A 19,790-nucleotide genomic window follows, 5' to 3' on the forward strand; every position below is an offset into this window, starting at 1 on the left:
TTTCACTTACTTCTTCCAAGGAGCAAGTGTCTTTTAATTTCATGGACACAGTCAACATCCACTGTGATTTTGGAGTCCAAACAAATAAAGTCTGTCACTGTTTCTGCTGTTTCCCCATTATTTGGCATGAAGTGATGGGGCCCTGATGCTGGGAGGGATTGGGGGCAGGAAGAGAAGGGGGCAACAGAGAATGAGATGGCTGGATGGCATCACCAACTCGATAGACATGAGTTTGAGTGAACTCTGGGAGTTGGTGATGGACAGGGAGGCCTGACGTGCTGTGATTCATGGGGTCGCAAAGAGTTGGACATGACTGAGTGGATGAACTGAACTGAACTGAACTGATGGGGCCAGTGGTGGGGAAGCAGTGGAAAGACTGGCTGAATTTATTTTGGGGGGCTCCAAAATCACTACGGATGCTGAGTGCAGCCATGAAATTAAAAGACGCTTACTCCTTGGACGGAAAGTTATGACCAACCTAGACAGAATATTAAAAAGCAGAGATATTACTTTGCCAGCAAAGGTCCGTCTAGTCAAGGCTATGGTTTTTCCCTTGGTCATGTATGGATGTGAGAGTTGGACTGTGAAGAAAGCTGAGTGCCAATGAATTGATGCTTTTCAACTGTGGTGTTGGAGAAGACTCTTGAGAGTCCTTTGGACTGCAAGGAGGTCCAACCAGTCCATTTTAGTGGAGATCAGTCCTGGGTGTTCATTGGAAGGACTGATGCTGAAGCTGAAATTCCAATACTTTGGCCACCTCATGCGAAGAGTTGACTCACTGGAAAAGACTCTAATGCTGGGAGGGATTGGGGGCAGGAGGAGAAGGGGATGACAGAGAATGAGATGGCTGGATGGCATCACTGACTCGATGGACATGAGTTTGAGTGAACCCTGGGAGTAGGTGATGGACAGGGAGGCCTGGCGTGCTGCGATTCATGGGGTCACAAAGACTTGGACAGGACGGAGCAACTGAACTGAACTGAACTGAGCTGATGGGGCCAGATACCCTGATCTTAGTTTTCTGACTGTTGAGTTTATACCAGTCTTTTCACTCTCCTCCTTCACCTTCATCAAGAGGCTCTTTAGTTCCTCTTCACTTTCTGCCATTAAAGTGGTATATCATCTGCATGTCTGAGGTTATTGATATTTCTCCCAGCATTCTTGATTCCAGCTTGTGCTTCATCCATCGTGGCATTTCTCATGATGTATTCTGCATATAAGTTAAATAATCAGGGTGACAGTATACAGCTTTGATATATATTTTGAGCCTTTCCCAATTTTGAACCAGTTTATTGTTCCATGTCCGGTTCTAACTATTGCTTCTTGTCCTGCATACAGGTTGTCAGAAGATGGGTGTGGTCTGGTGTTCCCATCTCTTTAAGTATTTTCCACAGTTTATTGTGATCTCTGCAGTCAAAGACTTTAGCATAATCAATGAAGCAGAAGTATATGGGATTTTTTTGGAATTCCCTTGCTTTTTCTACAATCCAGTGGATGTTGGCAATTTGATATCTGGTGCCCCTACCTTTCTAAATCCAATTTTTACACCCAGAATTTCTCTGCTCACATCCTGCTGAAACCTAGTTTGAAGGGTTTTTAGCATAATCTTGCTTTCATGTGAAGTGAGTGCAATTGTACAGTAATTCGAACATTCTTTGTCATTGTCGTTCATTTGGATTGGAATGAAAACCAACCTTTTCCAGTCCTGTGACCACTGCTGAGTTTTCCAAATTTTCTGACACATTCCAAGTTTGCAGTACTATAACAGCATCAACTTTTAGGATTTGAAATAGCTCACCTGGAATTCCATCACCTCTACTAGCTTTGTTTGCAGAATGCTTCCTAACGCCCACTTGACTTCACACTCCAGGATGTCTGGCTCTAGTTGAGTGACCAGATCATCATGATAATCCAGGTCAAGACCTCTTTTGTACAGTTCTTCTGTGTATTCTTCCCACTTCTTCTTAATCCCTTCTGCTTCTGTTAGGTCCTTGCCATTTCTTTCCTTTATTGTGCCCATCTGTGTATAATTGACTGACAATATTGGTTTCATGGGGACAACTATTGATCTGATATTTTTATAGATTATTTTCCATATAAAGTTACTAACAAACATCGGCTATATTCCCTGTGCTGTATCTTATGTGCTTATAACTAATTTATTTTGTATCCAATAGTTTTGTATCTCTTAAATCCTTTCAACTTGTTCTGCTTCTACCCTCAGCCCTCTCCCCTCTAATAATCCAGTTGCTTTTATTTCATCAAGCTAGAAATTGAACTAACCTTTTTAACTATTTTAAGACTACATATCTTCCAACTGATATTCACACTTATTTTTTTGTTGTATAATAAAGCTCTTACATTTATTACAAGCTCTTGCACCTAGAATCATAGAAAAAATAAATCATATCAGAACCAAGTTTTCTATGCTAAAACTCTGTTTTGCTTATTTAAAAGAAAAAGATCTGTATACACACCCTAAAATGATTGCTGTGTCTCTAAATTTAGGAGCATGACACATATTGTGACACAGACAGACAAGTTTCATGTGAATATTGGCCTCAACTACCCTAGCAAACAACCAAAATTCTCTTTTTAAAAGGGGAAATTTAAATGTATTTAATCATTTTAAAGTTTACTATAATAATTTCCAGGATTGTCTTCCGTAAATCATAAGAGAGATCACTGAAGCTTAAACAAATGCAGTAATAATTTAACTTATAATTTAGCAGTGGTTTATTGAACTGTGCAACAGTCTCCATTAAAGAAGCTTTTTTCATGCTTCTCCATGTCTTCCAATAACATAGAGATTTTTCTTTTGTGTCGGTATGGGTTCCCTGTATTTATGTTAAGTTATCCAAGAGACAAGCTCTGATGTTAGAAGAGAGAAGATTAGTAGGAGCGGGAACATGGACCTGAAAGGGGACAGAGTGCCTACTTTGTAAGTTTTTATTGATTGGAAAATATTTTTAATTTGCAGTATTTTTAGAGTGAATGAGTTTAACATATTAAATTATTCATTAAAGGTATATTTTTTTCATTTTCCTAATAAGCCCATCAAATGATGTTTATATTTTGTATTGATTTGTAAATCAAATTTGCATATTAACGGCATTCACGCCTGTCAAATATGAATCTCATATTTTTGCAATTTGTTAACATCTTGTATTTGTGATGTTTAAATAGTCAGAAGTTTCATTTTTACATTAGAATTTTAAATTACTTTTTGTTTATGAATTTTCCTCTTATTTAAGCTTTCAAATGATGTTACATTCAAAACTGTTGTAATCTTTTAATTATTTATTTTAATGGGTGCTTATGTCTATAAAATTTGTTTGTTTTGAGATAATTGGTTAATTGCCTCAGAATAATGCATTGAATAATTTAAGAAATATGGCAACTAAGAACGATGCAGCACATGAGATTCATTATAGGGATTTGACCTTAGATAGTTGTAGAAACTGAGTATCAGGTTTATGTAAGGCTCTTGCTTCTGCCTTTGATGTCAGGCCTAAAGTGAACAAAGTAGGAAGTTCAGAATGGAAGAGAGAGATAAAAGAGTGGCACCTAAGACAAACTAGAAACCACAGTGGTTAACTGGAGCTCGCTTGAATGTATCACTACTTTGAAACACCCAAGTCTGATGAGGTTTGAGATTTGCAGAAGAAACGCACCATGTGTCACGGAGTTAATGTACACTTGGAAATCGGGCTTCCCTGTTGGCTCAGTGGTAATGAATCTGCCTGCCAACGCAGGAGACTAGGCTTTGATCCCTAGGTCAGGAATATCCCCTGGAGGAGACCATGGACCACTCCAGTACTGTTGCCTTAAGAATCCCATGGACAGAAGAGCCTGGCAGGCTGTAGTACATAGGGTCACAAAGAGTCGGACACAGTGAAATGACTGAGCTCACACACACACATATTCAATAACATTGGAAAAAGCAAGCCCCCCAGAGTTAAAACAGAGGGAATCAAGTAATAAAGTTATTAACTCATGAGATATCTTTTCTGCAGCTGCTGCTGCTAAGTCACTTCAGTCGTGTCCGACTCTGTGCAACCCCATAGATGGCAGCCCACCAGGCTCCCCTGTCCCTGGGATTCTCCAGGCAAGAACACTGGAGTGGGTTGCCATTTCCTTCTCCAGTGCATGAAAGTGAAAAGTGACAGTGAAGTTGCTTAGTCATGTCCAACCCTCAGCGACCCCATGGACTGCAGCCTTCTGGGCTCCTCCGTCCATGGTATTTTCCAGGCAAGAGTACTGGAGTGGGGTGCCATTGCCTTAACTGGATATCTTTTCTACTGGCTTGAAAAGGTACATATACTTCCCTCAAAGTAACTGACTCAAACATTTGACTATAAAACTCTGTGAATACATAACTTTTGGAGAACAGCATAGTAAGGCAATTCTTTATGGTGTATGAAGTTTCTAACATAAAATTTCTTTAGTCAGCAGTAATCTCATTCAGTATGGAAAGTGAGGTTAGATATTTCTAAAACTGTTACTGGAAAACTGAACCCAAATAGAATCAACATAGTTGGAAAATGCAAATCACATGCAAGGCAATAAACAGAATATTTTAAAAAGAAAATCATAGACAGCATTTAAATGGCAACCCACGCCAGCATTCTTGCCAGGGAAATCCTATGGACAGAGGAACCTGACAGGTTCCAGTCCATGGGGTCACAGAGTCTGTTACAACTTAGCGACTAAACAGCAACAAAGCTCTGAAATCAGGGCAACTAGAACAAAGCATCTGGCAGGAACTAAATAAGCTATAGGCCTCATTTGCTGCTTTTGCGTGTCTTTGGTGACATGCTTGTCCAAAATTCAGTTCAATTCAGTTCAGTTCAGTCACTCAGTCATATCCGACTCTTTTCGACCCGATGGACTGCAGCATGCCAAGCCTCCATGTCCATCACCAGAGCTCACTCAAACTCATGTCCATCGAGTCGGTGGTGCCATCCAACCATCTCATCCTCTGTTGTCCCCTTCTCCTCCCACCTTCAATCCTTCCCAGCATCAGGGTCTTTTCACATGAGTCAGTTCTTCATATCAGGTGGCCAAAGTATTGGAGTTTCAGCTTCAGCATCAGTCCTTCCAATGAATATTTAGGACTGATTTCCTTTAGGTTGGATCTCCTTGCAGTCCAAGGGACTCTCAAGAGTCCTCTCCAAGATCACAGTTCAAAAACATCAGATTCAGAGAAAGTGAAAGAGAAGGTCTGTCTGATGCTCATTGAACTGTGAGCCTGGATACTGCTCTGCTTCCAAACAATCAGTTTATCAGTACATGGGTAAACAGTGTACATGAAGAGCAACAGCATCCGATGCCTAGCACCAGTGTGCTGAATGTGGAGGAAAATGGGTGTTTTTAAAATGTACCTTCCATTACATCTGTCATCTTCTGTATATTGCTCAAATCTCTGTTTTTCTAATCACTTTTTCTCTTAATATTTCTGTGTATAGTGGTACTTTGGTTTAGTAGAAGTTGATCTTAGAGCATGGGTTTAAAAATCCCCTTTATTTCAGTTTAGTTGCTCAGTCGTGTCCAACTCTTTGCAACCCCATGGACTGTAGCCTGCCAGGCATCTCTGTCTAAGGGGATTCTCCAGGCAAGAATACTAAATGGGGTTGCCATGCCTTCCTCCAGGGGATCTTCCCAACCCAGGGATCAAACCCAGGTCTCCAGCATTGCAGGCAGATTCTTTACCGTCTAAGCCACCAGAGAAGCCCATTTCAGTTGTGCTGCTGCTGCTGCTAAGTCGCTTCAGTCGTGTCAGCCTCTATGGGACCCCATAGACAGCAGCCCACCAGGCTCCCTGTCCCTGGGATTCTCCAGGCAAGAACAGTTATAGGCCACATAATTACTCTGAAACACAGCTCCCCTAGACTTTCAAGGAGTTAACTTTAAACCTTTCCAGCCCCTTACCTATCATATTGAATTAATCTCCAAATTCCTTTTTCCATCCTTTGCTTAATTTTTTTCTTTTATCCATCACCATTTAATTTTTTTTTAATTCTTATTGCAGCTGGTGTAACCAGTATTCTATTTTCCCTCTTATGATTGCCTCCAATCCATCTGCCTGATTGATATTTTTTTTCTTTTGTCTGTCTCTCAGTGTTTCCTATATATTCAAAAACATAATGTCTCTGAACAAAACATTAAGTAATCCTCCACTCTTTTTTTTTGTGAAATGTCACTTCCTAAACTGACATTTAAAATTTTCTACAAATTAACTGTATTTCATAAATCCTTAAATTCATATGCAGTCTCCTCTTCAAAGAGCTTTCTCTGGTCTCCAGAATTTAGCATTTTAATGGAGGAAAGATAGGTGGCCCGGATATGAATCTATCATAGAAATACAAGTTTGACCAAGCAAACCATTTCATGTGTGTGTGTATGTATATAAAATTTTGTGTGTATGCATGTATGTAATAGATGCTATCTGTATATGTTTTATAAAAAATCAAAATAGAAAAACATATATTGCAATAAATATTTCAACAAATCACCTTTTATTATTCTCTTTTTGGTAGACTGGCATCCCAAGATGAAGAGGGGACCCATAGATGTAAAACAGCCTTTTTAGACTGATAGCCACTGTTCTCAGGGATACAATGCTCATGTGTAACATGGAGAAATTTTTGGTAATTTTGATAATATAGCAAATTACCAGAAATTAAAGATAAAAGGATTCAGGGGAAAAGATATTCCCAGTAGTAGTTGTGATGATTTTCTTTGTGTTTTAAGTCTTTGGAAATCAGGATGCCAGAAAAAAATACAAAAGCAGAGAATATCAATTACCCTGACCTATATTTCCAGGCTCATTCTTAAACACTTATCCAATCTGGGTCTAGACTCCTATCAAATTGACAATTAACTTCCTTGAAAAGATCTTAAATGTTTCTTCAGAGTAGGAAACATATTGATATGATTAAGAAGTCAAATCAGAGACTTGCAGCATATGAAAAAAGGTGGGGGCACAGAAAAAGTATAGAAAAGCATTCAGTTCAGTTCAGTCTCTCGGTTGTGCCCGACACCTTGTGACCCCACGGACTGCAGCATGCCAGGCCTCCCTGTCCATCACCAATTCCCGGAGTTTACTCAAACTCAGGTCCATTGAGTCACTAATGCCATCCAACCATCCCATCCTCTGTCTTTGCCTTCTCGTCCTGCCTTCAATTGTTCCCAGCATCAATGTCTTTTCAAATGAGTCAGTTCTTCCCATCAGGTAGCCAAAGTACTGGAGCTTCAGCTTCAGCATCAGTCCTTCCAATGAATATTCAAGACTGATTTCCTTTGAGATGGATGGGTTGGATTTCCTTGCAGTCCAAGGGACTCTCAAGAGTCCTCTCCAACACCACAATTCAAAGGCATCAGTTCTCTTCCTAACACCATACACCAAAATAAACTCAAAATGGATTAAAGATCTAAATGTAAGACCAGAAACTATAAAACTCCTAGAGGAGAACGTAGGCAAAATACTCTCCGACATAAATCACAGCAGGATCCTCCAAGACCCACCTCCCAGAATATTGGAAATAAAAGCAAAAATAAACAAATGGGACCTAATTAAAATCAAAAGCTTCTGCACAGCAAAGGAAACTCTAAGCAAGGTGAAAAGACAGCCTTCAGAATGGGAGAAAATAATAGCAAATGAAGCAACTGATAAAGGATTAATCTCCAAATTATACAAGCAGCTCCTGCAGCTTAATTCCAGAAAACTAAGTGACCCAATCAAAAAATGGGCCAAAGAACTAAACAGACATTTCTCCAAAGAAGACATAAAGATGGCTAACAAACACATGAAAAAATGCTCAACATCCCTCATAATCAGAGAAATGCAAATCAAAACCACAATGAGATACCATTTCACACCAGTCAGAATGGCTGCTATCCAAAAGTCTACATGCAATAAATGCTGGAGAGGGTGTGGAGAGAAAGGAACCCTCTTACACTGTTGGTGGGAATGCAAACTAGTACAACCACTATGGAGAACAGTGTGGAGATTCCTCAGAAAACTGGAAATAGAACTGCCATATGATCCAGCGATCACACTCCTGGGCATACACACCGAGGAAACCAGAATTGAAAGAGACACATGTACTCCAATGTTCATTGCAGCACTGTTTATAATAGCCAGGACATGGAAGCAACCTAGATGTCCATCTGCAGATGAATGGATAAGAAAGCTTTGGTACATATACACAATGGAGTATTTCTCAGCCATCAAAAAGAATGCATTTGAATCAGTTTTAATGAGGTGGATGAAATTGGAGCCAATTATACAGAGTGAAGTAAGCCAGAAAGAAGAACATCAATACTGTATATTAACGCATATATATGGAATTTAGAAAAATGGTAACCTGAACCCTGTATAAGAGACTGCAAAAGAGACATAGGCATTTAGAACAGTCTTTGGGACTCTGTGGGAGAGGGTGAAGGTGGAATGATTGGGGAGAATGGAATTGTAGCATGTATATTATCATAAGTGACCAGTCCAGGTTCGACGCATAATTTTTCCTCTGTTCATTTCTTTGCATTTGTGCTTTTTTAATAAAAATACTTTTAACTGTAAAGAAAAAAAAAATTATAAAAAAAAAAAAAAAACAAAGGCATCAGTTCTTAGATGCTCAATTTTCTCTGTAGTCCAATTCTCACATCCATACATGACTAGTGGAAAAATCATAGTTTTGACTAGACAGACCTTTGTTGGCAAAGTAATGTCTCTGCTTTTTAATATGCTGTCTAGGTTGGTCATAACTTTTCTTCCAAGGAGCAAGGGTCTTTTTATTTCATGGCTGTAGTCAACATCTGCAGTGATTTTGGAGCCCCCCAAAATAAAGTCTATCACTGTTACCACTGTTTCCCCATCTATTTGCCATGAAGTACCATAAGTAAAATTTTAAAAGCTGCTACTTGGGCAACTAGTAAAGAGAAATATAACAACAGATAGCACTAAATAGGTAGTAACGTTTTAATTTTCTTTTTCCTTCCCTCATTGCTCAAACTGTCAACTCATATCAGAAAACCCAAATAAGACATATAAGGCATAAGGAAACAAAATTTCATCAAAAAAAGAGGAAAATATGAGCAACTGATCACTTATTTGGATATGTTTAAATTCCTGGCTCCTCTGGTTTCAAGACTAGAATATTTTCAACTACCTCAAGTTATTAGAAAGTTATCAGCAATCATTTTTTATAAATGAAGAAAGTGTAGAGGAGAGCACTGAGCCTGGAAATGCCAAAGTAGAGTTTTTGTGTTCCATGAGATAAAATCATGTCTGTTTTCATAACTTTGCTTCATATTTAACAGATACTCCTGAACATCTATTCCAGACTCTGACCTAGAAAATGGAGATAAAAAGAAGGATATGTGGGGCTGACCTAAGACAATATATTTGTAGTGAATGTAGGTTTGTGAGATTGTGTATAATAGAAACTGAGTTCTCATGCAGAGATAAGTACAATGTGCTGCCCAGGAGAGAAACTAATCAATTTTCACTGTCGGAGACACACAAATAAGACCTACATAAGAAACAGCATTGTAACACATAAGGAGATATCTGAAGGGCAGAGGAACCAGCATTAAATGAACCCTGAATATCTATTGCTTATTCTAAGAGTAACGGGAGTGACTAGACAACTGGACCCATGTGAAATACAGAAGGAGAAAGTCACAGGAGATAAGGTTGTTAAATTAATTTGGGATAAGATTATATATGCCACACCAAGAAGTTTGTTTTAACCTCAAGACCTTTGATATAAAGAAAAGAAGGGTTAAAATACCACTTTTTCCTGGGCATAATAGCAATTTGTTGTTTTTTGTTGTTTAGTCGCTCAGTCGTGTCCAACTCTTTTGCAATGCATAGACTGTGGCCCAGCAGGCTCCTCTGTCCACGGGATTCTCCAGGCAAGAACACTGGAGTGCGTTGCCATTGTCTACTTCAGGGAATATTTCTGACCCAGAGATTGAGCCTGGGGCTCCCCCATCTATGTCTCCTGCATTTCAGGTGGATTCTTTACAGTTGAGCCACCAGGGAAGCCCTTAGAAAAGGCAGAGGAACCAGAGATCAAATTGCCAACATCCGCTGAATCATGGAAAAAGCAAGAGAGTTCCAGAAAAACATCTATTTCTGCTTCATTGACTATGCCAAAGCCTTTGACTGTGTGGATCACAATAAACTGTGGAACATTCTGAAAGAGATGGGAATACCAGACCACCTGACCTGCCTCTTGAGAAACCTGTATGAAGGTCAGGAAGCAACAGTTAGAACTGGACATGGAACAACAGACTGGTTCCTAATACGAAAAGGAGTATGTCAAGGTTGTATATTGTCACTCTGCTTATTTAACTTCTATGCAGAGTACATCATGAGGAATGCTGGGCTGGAAGAAGCACAAGCTGGAATCAAGATTGCTGGGAGAAATATCAATAACATCAGATATGCAGATGACACCACCCTTATGGCAGAAATTGAAGAGGAACTCACAAGCCTCTTGATGAAAGTGAAAGAGGAGAGTGGAAAAGTTGGCTTGAAGCTCAACATTCAGAAAAAAAGATCATGGCATCTGGTCCCATCGCTTCATGGGAAATAGATGGGGAAACAGTGGAAACAGTGTCAGACTTTATTTTTTTGGGCTCCAAAATCACTGTGGATGCTGATTGCAGCCATGAAATTAAAAGATGCTTACTCCTTGGAAGGAAAGTTATGACCAACCTAGATAGCATATTAAAAAGCAGAGACATTACTTTGCCAACCAATGTCTGTCTAGTCAAGGCTACGGTTTTTCCCGTGGTCATGTATGGATGTGAGAGTTGGACTGTGAAGAAAGCTGAGTGCCGAAGTATTGATGTTTTTGAACTGTGGTGTTGGAGAAGACTCTTGAGAGTCCCTTGGACTGCAAGGAGATCCAACCAGTCCATTCTAAAGGAGATCAATCCTGGGTGTTCATTGGAAAACTGATGCTAAAGCTGAAACTCCAATACTTTGGCCACCTCATGTGACGAGTTGACTCACTGGAAAAGACTCTGATGCTGGGAGGGATTGGGGTGGGAGGAGAAGGGGATGACAGAGAATGAGATGGCTCACTGGCATCACTAACTCTATGGACATGAGTTTGAGTGAACTCTGGGAGTTGGTGATGGACAGGGAGGCCTAGCGTGCTGTGATTCATTGGGTCGCAAAGAGTCAGACACGATTGAGTGACTGAACTGAACTGAACTGACTGAAAGTAACAAAGAATTCCTATTATCTCTTTTCTGGAAGCTTTATCATATTTCTGGTTTAAGTGTAGGTCTGGGATCCACACTGTGCTCTTATTTTTGTTTTGTTTTGTTTTTAATTGTGACTAATATGAATCAGTGAGTCTGTTTCACTCTCTCTTTTTCATATGAGTACCCAACTGTACATATATCATGTTTTCAAAAGTTCATTCTGCCTCCATTTTGTTGTTGTTTCGTTGTTTAGTTGTTAGTCATGTCTGACTTTTGCAAATCCATGAGCTGCAGCATGCCAGGGTTCCCCATCCTGTCCTTCACTGTCTCCCATGGTTTACTCAGATTCACGTCCTTTGAGTCAGTGATTCTAACAATCTTATCCTCTGCCTCCTTCTCCTTCCACCTTCAATCTTTCCCAGAATCAGGGACTTTTCCAATGCATCGACTCTTTGCATCAGATGACCAAAGTATTGGAGCTTCAGCTTCAGTATCAGTCCTTCCAGTGAATATTCAGGGTTGATTTCCTTCAGGATTGACAGGTTCGATCTCCTTGCAGTCCAAGTCTTCTCCAGCACCATAGTTCGAAAGCATCCATTCTTTGGTGCTCAGACTTCCTTATGGTCCAACTCTCACTTTTGTACCTATCATACATTGAATTGTGTTTCCCCAGAATTCATATGTTGAAGCCCTAATCCCCAGTATGGCTATAATTGGAGATATTCAGTTTAAGGTGTTTGTGAAACAAAATGAGATTTTAAGACTGAGGCTGTGATCCAATAGGACCTACATCGTTGTAAGAAGAGAACGAGATGCCAGAGACCTTTTTCTCTCCACATTTGCACCCTGTGAAGGTCATGTGAAGACACAACAAGTCAGCCATCCGCAAGCTGGAGAGCCTTCACCCAAAAGTTACCCCGCTCCCACCTTGATGTTAGACTTCCAGCCTCCAGAACTGTGAGGAAAACACATTTTTGTTCTATGAGCCACTCAGTCTGTGGTATTCTGTTATGATAGTCCAAACAGCCTACAATAGCATCCTTGCCAAAAATTAACTGATCAGATATATGGGTTTTATTTCTACTCTGAACCATTGATAAATTTGTTAATTCTTATTTCAAAGCATAGTCTGCTGATTAACATGACTTTATCATAATGCTTGAAATCAAGTAGTATGAGTCATCCAACTTTGTTCAGATTTTTTAAATTATTTTTTTATTCCGGATCCTTTACTTTTTCATACAAGTTCTAGATTCAATTCAAACTCCATTCTGGGATTTAATTATGGTTGTGTTTAATCTGTAGATGAGTATCAGAAAGATTTACAGCTTAACTATATTGAGTTTTTCAAACAGTGAACACAGAACATCTTTTCATTTGTCGTTTTTAATTTCCTTCATCAGTGTTTTATAGTAAGCATACCTTATATTTGATTAGTATGTATGAAAAGTTAAAATAATTCAGTCATTTCTGACTCTTTGTGACTCCATGGATTATAGTGCACTAGGCTCCTCTGTCTGTTAATTCTCCAGGCAAGAATACTGGAGTGGGTAGCCATTTCCTTCTCCAAGGGATCTTCTCAATCTAGGGATTGGACCTGGGTTTCCTGCATTGTAGGTAGATTCTTTACCATCTGAGCCACCAGGGAACTCTAATTCATACCTAATTATTTCATATTTTTAATGTACTTTCAGTTCAGTTCAGTTCAGCCACTCAGTCATGACCGACTCTTTGCGACCCCCTGAATCACAGCACGCCAGGTCTCCCTTTCCATCACCAACTCCCGGAGTTCACTCAAACTCATGTCCATTGAGTCGGTGATGCCATCCAGCCATCTCATTCTCTGTCGTCCCCTTCTCCTCCCACCCCAAATCCTTCCCAGCATCAAAGTCTTTTCCAGTGAGTCAACTCATCGCATGAGGTGGCCAGAGTATTGGAGTTTCAGCTTTAGCATCAGTCCTTCCAATGAACACCCAGGACTGAACTCCTTTAGAATGGACTGTTGGATCTCCTTGCAAAAGTTGCATATAGTATACTTTAAAAATATAAATTTCTATCATTCATTGAGAGCATAGAGATTTTTTAATTTGTTCTCTTTATGTCAACCTGTCCTGACTGCTTTGATTTTTATGATTAATTAAATATTCTACTTGTGAGTCATCATTATTTTATTGTTTCACATTTATTTTTTTAGTTTTATTGAGATATATAATTGACGTACATCACTATGCAGGTTTAATACATACAGCCTGATGGTTTGAGTTACATGTATTTTGAAAGAATTACCACAATAGGTTCATTTAACATTTAGCAAGTCATATAGATGTAATAAAAAAGGAAAGAAGGAAAGATAAAGATGTCTCCTTAAGTTAAGAACTCTTAGGATTTACTCTCTTTACAACATTCCTATGTATTATACAGCAATGTTAACGGTAGTCAGCATGTGATAAATCATATCCTAAGTCCTTTTTTATTTTAAAATTGGAAGTTTGTAGCTTTGATCACCTTCTTCTGATTCCCCTTCCCTTCACCCTGTACCTCTGGTGACCACAAGGCTGATCTCTTTTTCTATGAGTTTTTTTTTTTTTTTTCGATTCCACACTTGAGTGAGCTCCTGAAGTATCTGTCTTTCTCTGTCTGACTTATTTCACTTAGGTTTATGACTTCAAAGTTTATCCATGTTGTCATGAATGGTAAGATTTCCTTATGCTTTATGGCTGAATAATATTCATATTTAATCTTTATCTCAAAGATCCACAAAGTGTGTTAGACATGACTTAGTGACTCAACAGTGACAATCTTTATCTCACAACTTCATCATCATCAAGGGACACTTAGATTGTTTCCTTGTCTTGGCTTTTATAAATAAGTCTGTGATGAACATGAGGTGCAGATATATTTTCTAGTTAGTTTTTTTTTTTTTTTTTGGTTTGTCTTATTCTATGTATTCCCAAAGATGAAATTACTGGATCACATATTAGTCTTATATTTAATTTTTTGTGGAACCTTCATACTGTCATCTATAGTGCCTGTACCAATTGACAATTGCACTAGCAGTACACAAGAGTTCTCCTTCTCCATATCTTCACTGGCATTTTGAAGTCTCTTGTCTTTTTGATGCTAGCCATTCCAACAAGTGTGAGGTGATATTTCTTTGTGTTTTTAATTTGCATTTTTCTAATGACTGGTGATGTTGAGCATCTTTCCACATACCTGTTGGGCTTTTGTGCATTCTTTGGAAAATGTACATTCTTTGGAAAAATGTCAGTTTAGATCCTTTGCCCATTTTTAATTGCTTTTTTCTTTCAATTTTTGTCTTTTATAAAAACAACAGAATAAGGACATTGTAAAGTTTCTTGGTAATATAGCACTACTAAGACATAAAACAATCTCTATTTGTCCCATGTATGGATGTGAAAGTTGGACTGTGAAGAAAGCTGATCGTTGAAGAATTGATGCTTTTGAACTGTGGTGCTGGAGAAGACTCTTGAGAGGCCCTTGGACTGCAAGGAGATCCAACAAGTCCATTCTAAAGGAGATCAATCCTGGGTGTTCATTAGAAGGACTGATGCTAAAGCTGAAACTCCAATACTTTGGCCACCTCATGCAATGAGTTGACTCACTGGAAAAGACTCTGATCCTGGGAAAGGTTGGGGGCGGGAGGAGAAGGGGACAACAGAGAATGAGATGGCTGGATGGCATCACCGACTCTGTGGACATGAGTTTGAGTGAACTCCGGGAGTTGGTGATGGACAGGGAGGCCTGGCGTGCTGTGATTCATGGGGTCACAAAGAGTCGGACACGACTGAGCGACTGAACTGAACTGAACTGAACTGAACTTAATTATGCTCAAAAATGTGTTGATGTTTTGCTGTATATAGTACTGTTTCTATTCTGGAACTTACAAACATAAAGAAGAATCTGATACTATAACAACTGCCTAGCATGTCATTGTAACTTAAAATGTGACAGTTAATGATTGGGGTGATGAAAAACAAAAAGGGCAGGGGAGCTACCACAGAATGTGAACACTTCAGAAGAGTCCTAAAAATGAATATCAGCAACTCAACAGAAGAGGAGAACAGAATTTCAAAGAATGATAGATATATCCAGTATCTCAAAATTATGGAAATATATGGTATTTTTCTGAAATTTTAAGCTACTTATTTATATATACAATGTGTATGCCATGTTTTGTTTGAGAGGGAACAATCAGTATGGAGAGGTAGGAAGGATTAGTGAATGGAGGGCCTTCCTTTCAATACATAGAATTTAAATGCATAAAACAGAAAAAAAAAGCAGTTATTCTGAAGGAGTATATTGAATTGGAGAGAGAATATGAAAGGGGCAGATTAATACAGTATGTTGTGCTTAGTTGCTCAGTCATGTCTGACTCTGTGCAACCCCATGGACTATAGTCAGTCAGGCTCCTCTGTCCATGGGGATTCTCCAGGCAAGAACACTGGGGTGGGTAGCATATCCCTTCTCCAGGGGATCTTCCTGACCCAGAAATTGAACCAGGGTCTCCTGTATTGCAGGCAGATTCTTTACCAGCTGAGCTACCAAGGAAGCCCCAGATTAATATGGAGTGGTAGCAAAATGGATGTGAATGTTAAAGGAAAAGATTACCTATAATTGTTTCAATTGGGCAATAGAGTGATTTCTTTCAAGTTGTATCAGTGAAATCTCTGCTATTTCGATAATAGTATAAGTAAAATTTTGTAATTTTCTTTTTCACTTAATAATCAATTTTGAATTAACTGCTATTACTGTAATAGCTTACATACTATTCTAGTAAGTGACTGTACTGTGTTTAGTTAATCTCTATCTGACTGCTGAATATTTAATCTCTAGTTTTTCCTCTTAAAAAAAGGAAAACATGCTCTTACTAAACATCTTTATACTTTTTCTTCATTTTCCATTTTCCTTAAATCAAGAGTGGTAAGTATCAGTATGGGAAGAAGAGTTATGAATAGTTTTTGGAGTCTTGAATTTCCTTCTTTTCCCATCAGATCAGATCAGATCAGATCAGTCGCTCAGTCGTGTCTGACTCTCCATGACCCCATGAATCACAGCACGCCAGGCCTCCCTGTCCATCACCAACTCCCGGAGTACACTCAAACTCATGTCCACAGAGTCGGTGATGCCATCCAGCCATCTCATTCTCCGTTGTCCCCTTCTCCTCCCGCCCCCAACCTTTCCCAGCATCAGAGTCTTTTCCAGTGAGTCAACTCGTCGCATGAGGTGGCCAAAGTATTGCAGTTTCAGCTTTAGCATCAGTCCCTCCAATGAACATAGTAAAGTATAAAAATTACAGTCATCTCACAATCTCAATTTTTATCTATTTTATACCTTTTCAAATTAAAATGGGCGGCAGAAAAGTTATTTTTGTTTCTGTAATGTTTACATAAGTAAGGTCATAAAATATCACTAGTACATAAAATAATGAAGAACAATTATGCGTACCTTTGTTTTGGGGGCTCCAAAATCACTGCGGATGCTGACTGCAACCAGGAAATTAAAAGACGCTTACTCCTTGGAAGGAAAGTTATGACCAGCCTAGATAGTATATTAAAAAGCAGAGACATTACTTTGCCAATAAAGGTTCGTCTAGTCAAGGCTATGGTTTTTCCCGTGGTCATGTATGGATGTGAGAGTTGGACTGTGAAGAAAGCTGATCACTGAAGAATTGATGTTTTTGAACTCTGGTGCTGGAGAAGACTCTTGAGAGTCCCTTGGACTGCAAGGAGATCCAACCAGTCCTTTCTAAAGGAGATCAATCCTGGGTGTTCATTGGAAGGACTGATGCTGAAGCTGAAACTCCAATATTTTGGCCACCTCATGCGACGAGTTGACTCACTGGAAAAGACTGATGCTGGGAAGGATTTGGGGCGGGAGGAGAAGGGGACAACAGAGAATGAGATGGCTGGATGGCATCACCGACTCGATGGACATGAGTTTGAGTGAACTCTGGGAGTTGGTGATGGACAGGGAGGCTTAGTGTGCTGTGATTCATGGGGTCGCAAAGAGTCAGACACGACTGAGTGACTGAACTGAACTGATATCATTAAAATTGTTTTTTGCACATGATTTTTTTAATTTCAGAATTTCTGTGTTCTTAAGAAATATACTGTAATTTTAAAGAATATTGAATAGAATTTAGAGAGGTTCATCATGTAAAATTTAAACATTACATTCTTACTCCAACTCCAGGTAAATCCATAGGGTCAAAAAACAAGTCTAATTATTACTAGTGTATGCCAGCTATAGATAACCTTTGGTATTGATTTTTTTTAAAGACAATATATGATATATTCAGTGTTTTTGTCTTGGATGTTCAAGAGATTAAATGCTTTTGTCTTTCTTAATGCAGATTAAATTTACACAGGAAAAACACCCTTGGGTATGGCTTTTTGCATATTTACCTAAATCAGAGTGGTTTTTTTTGTTTGTTTTATTATTACAGTAAAAAAATTAATAAAAATCATTAGCTCCTTAGGGAAATAGAGCAGTAAAAATGCAAAATAATAAATATGGGTGATTTTACAAGGCCGCTTTATGAAGATGAAATATTCATGTCCTACTTCAGTTCAGTTCAGTTCAGTTCAGTCACTCAGTCGTGTCCAACTCTTTGCGACCCCATGAATCACAGCACGCCAGGCCTCCTTGTCCATCACCAACTCCCGGAGTTCACTCAAACTCATGTCCATTGAGCCTGTGATGCCATCCAGCCATCTCATTCTCTGTCGTCCCCGGCTCCTCCCGCCCCAATCCCTCCCAGCATCAGTTTTTTCCGGTGAGTCAACTCGTCGCATGAGGTGACCAAAGTATTGCAGTTTCAGCTTTAGCATCAGTCCTTCCAATGAACACCCAGGATTGATCTGGACTTGTTGGATCTCCTTGCAGTCCAAGGGACTCTCAAGAGTCTTCTCCGGCACCACAGTTCAAAAGCATCAATTCTTCGGCGATCAGCTTTCTTCACAGTCCAACTCTCACTTCCGTACATGACCACGGGAAAAACTATAGCCTTGACTAGACGGACCTTTGTTGGCAAAGTAATGTCTCTGCCTATTCACGTCCTACTACCTTTAGATAAATGAAATATATCATAGTGAAATAACAATATACATCATTTTATGTATTCGTTCCTAAATATCCATGTCAGACAAGTGTACATATTATGAAAGCTAATATGAACACATTTAAACTCTGAAAGAGTTTAAATTAAGTGATTGGCTTCACTTAATCATAATTTTAAGGATAAACTTTAAAGAAAAATTGAAGTATCTTAAAGAAGAAAATGTCTATTAGAGGAGAATTCTGAACTATAATCTTCATGCATGAATAAAGAATGCTGCATGATTCAGTTCAGTTCAGTTCAGTTCAGTTCAGTCACTCAGTCGTGTCCGACTCTTTGCGACCCCATGAATCACAGCACGCCAGGCCTCCCTGTCCATCACCAACTCCCGGAGTTCACTCAAACTCATGTCCATCGAGTCGGTGATGCCATCCAGCCATCTCATTCTCTGTTGTTCCTGTCTCCTCCCGCCCCCAATCCCTCCCAGCATCAGAGTCTTTTCTAGTGAGTCAACTCGTCCCATGAAGTGGCCAAAGTATTGGAGTTTCAGCTTTAGCATCAGTCCTTCCAATGAACACCCAGGATTGATCTCCTTTAGAATGGACTGGTTCTTTAAGTTCATCTCTGTTTGAAAAAGCATTACTAAATGCCAACTTTATTCAGGTATGGTGTGTATTACTAAGACACAGAAGTTAATAACTCATATTTATTGGTTAATTCTTAATGAAAAGTCATGTATAGCTTATGATAGTGTTATAAAACCTATGATGGTTATATTTCTAAGTGTTAAAACTATCCTTAAAATGTTAAGGTTGATAATGCATGACAAAACTTTAAAGAAAATGTATTTTCTAATTGAGCACAATGAGAAGCTTCTGGGGCAAACCAGAGAGGAGTATCAGGAAAGCTTGCAAACTGTCATGTACCATAAACATTATAATGATTAAATGTCCTTAGAAGGCCTTGGCTAAGAGGCCTGCTGATCAAAAGCAAGTGTAACAGAAAACAGTGGAGGCTGATTGCTTTCAGAATTAAAACTTTTTATAAAAAACAAAAAGAAAATTCACACCTAGAAATGTAGGGTAAACATATTGAAATACTACAAATGCACTTATGATAGAGTGAAAGTGAAAGTGAAAATAAGTTGCTCAGTTGTGTCCGACTCTTTGAGACCCTGTGGACTGTAGCCTACCAGGCGCCTCCATCCGTGGGATTCTCCAGGCAAGAGTACAGGAGTGGGTTGCCGTTTCCCTCTCCAAGAGATCTTCCCAACCCAGGGATTGAGATGCTTTACCATCTGAGACGAGAAAGACTGATTTAAAAAATACTATAGGCAAGCTAAGCAATGATAACTATAAATTTTACAGATTCTTTAGCATTACTTGGAAATTTATTTGGTTAATTAATTTTTAAACATGATTTTTTAAAGTAGATTTATGCACATTTATTAAATTATTATTTTGGGTTACATAATTTTAAATATTAAAAT

This window comes from Moschus berezovskii, chromosome 13 (genome assembly GCF_049115385.1).
Source record: "Moschus berezovskii isolate FMDL1 chromosome 13, NW_MosBer_1.0, whole genome shotgun sequence".
Lineage (NCBI taxonomy): Eukaryota > Metazoa > Chordata > Mammalia > Artiodactyla > Moschidae > Moschus > Moschus berezovskii.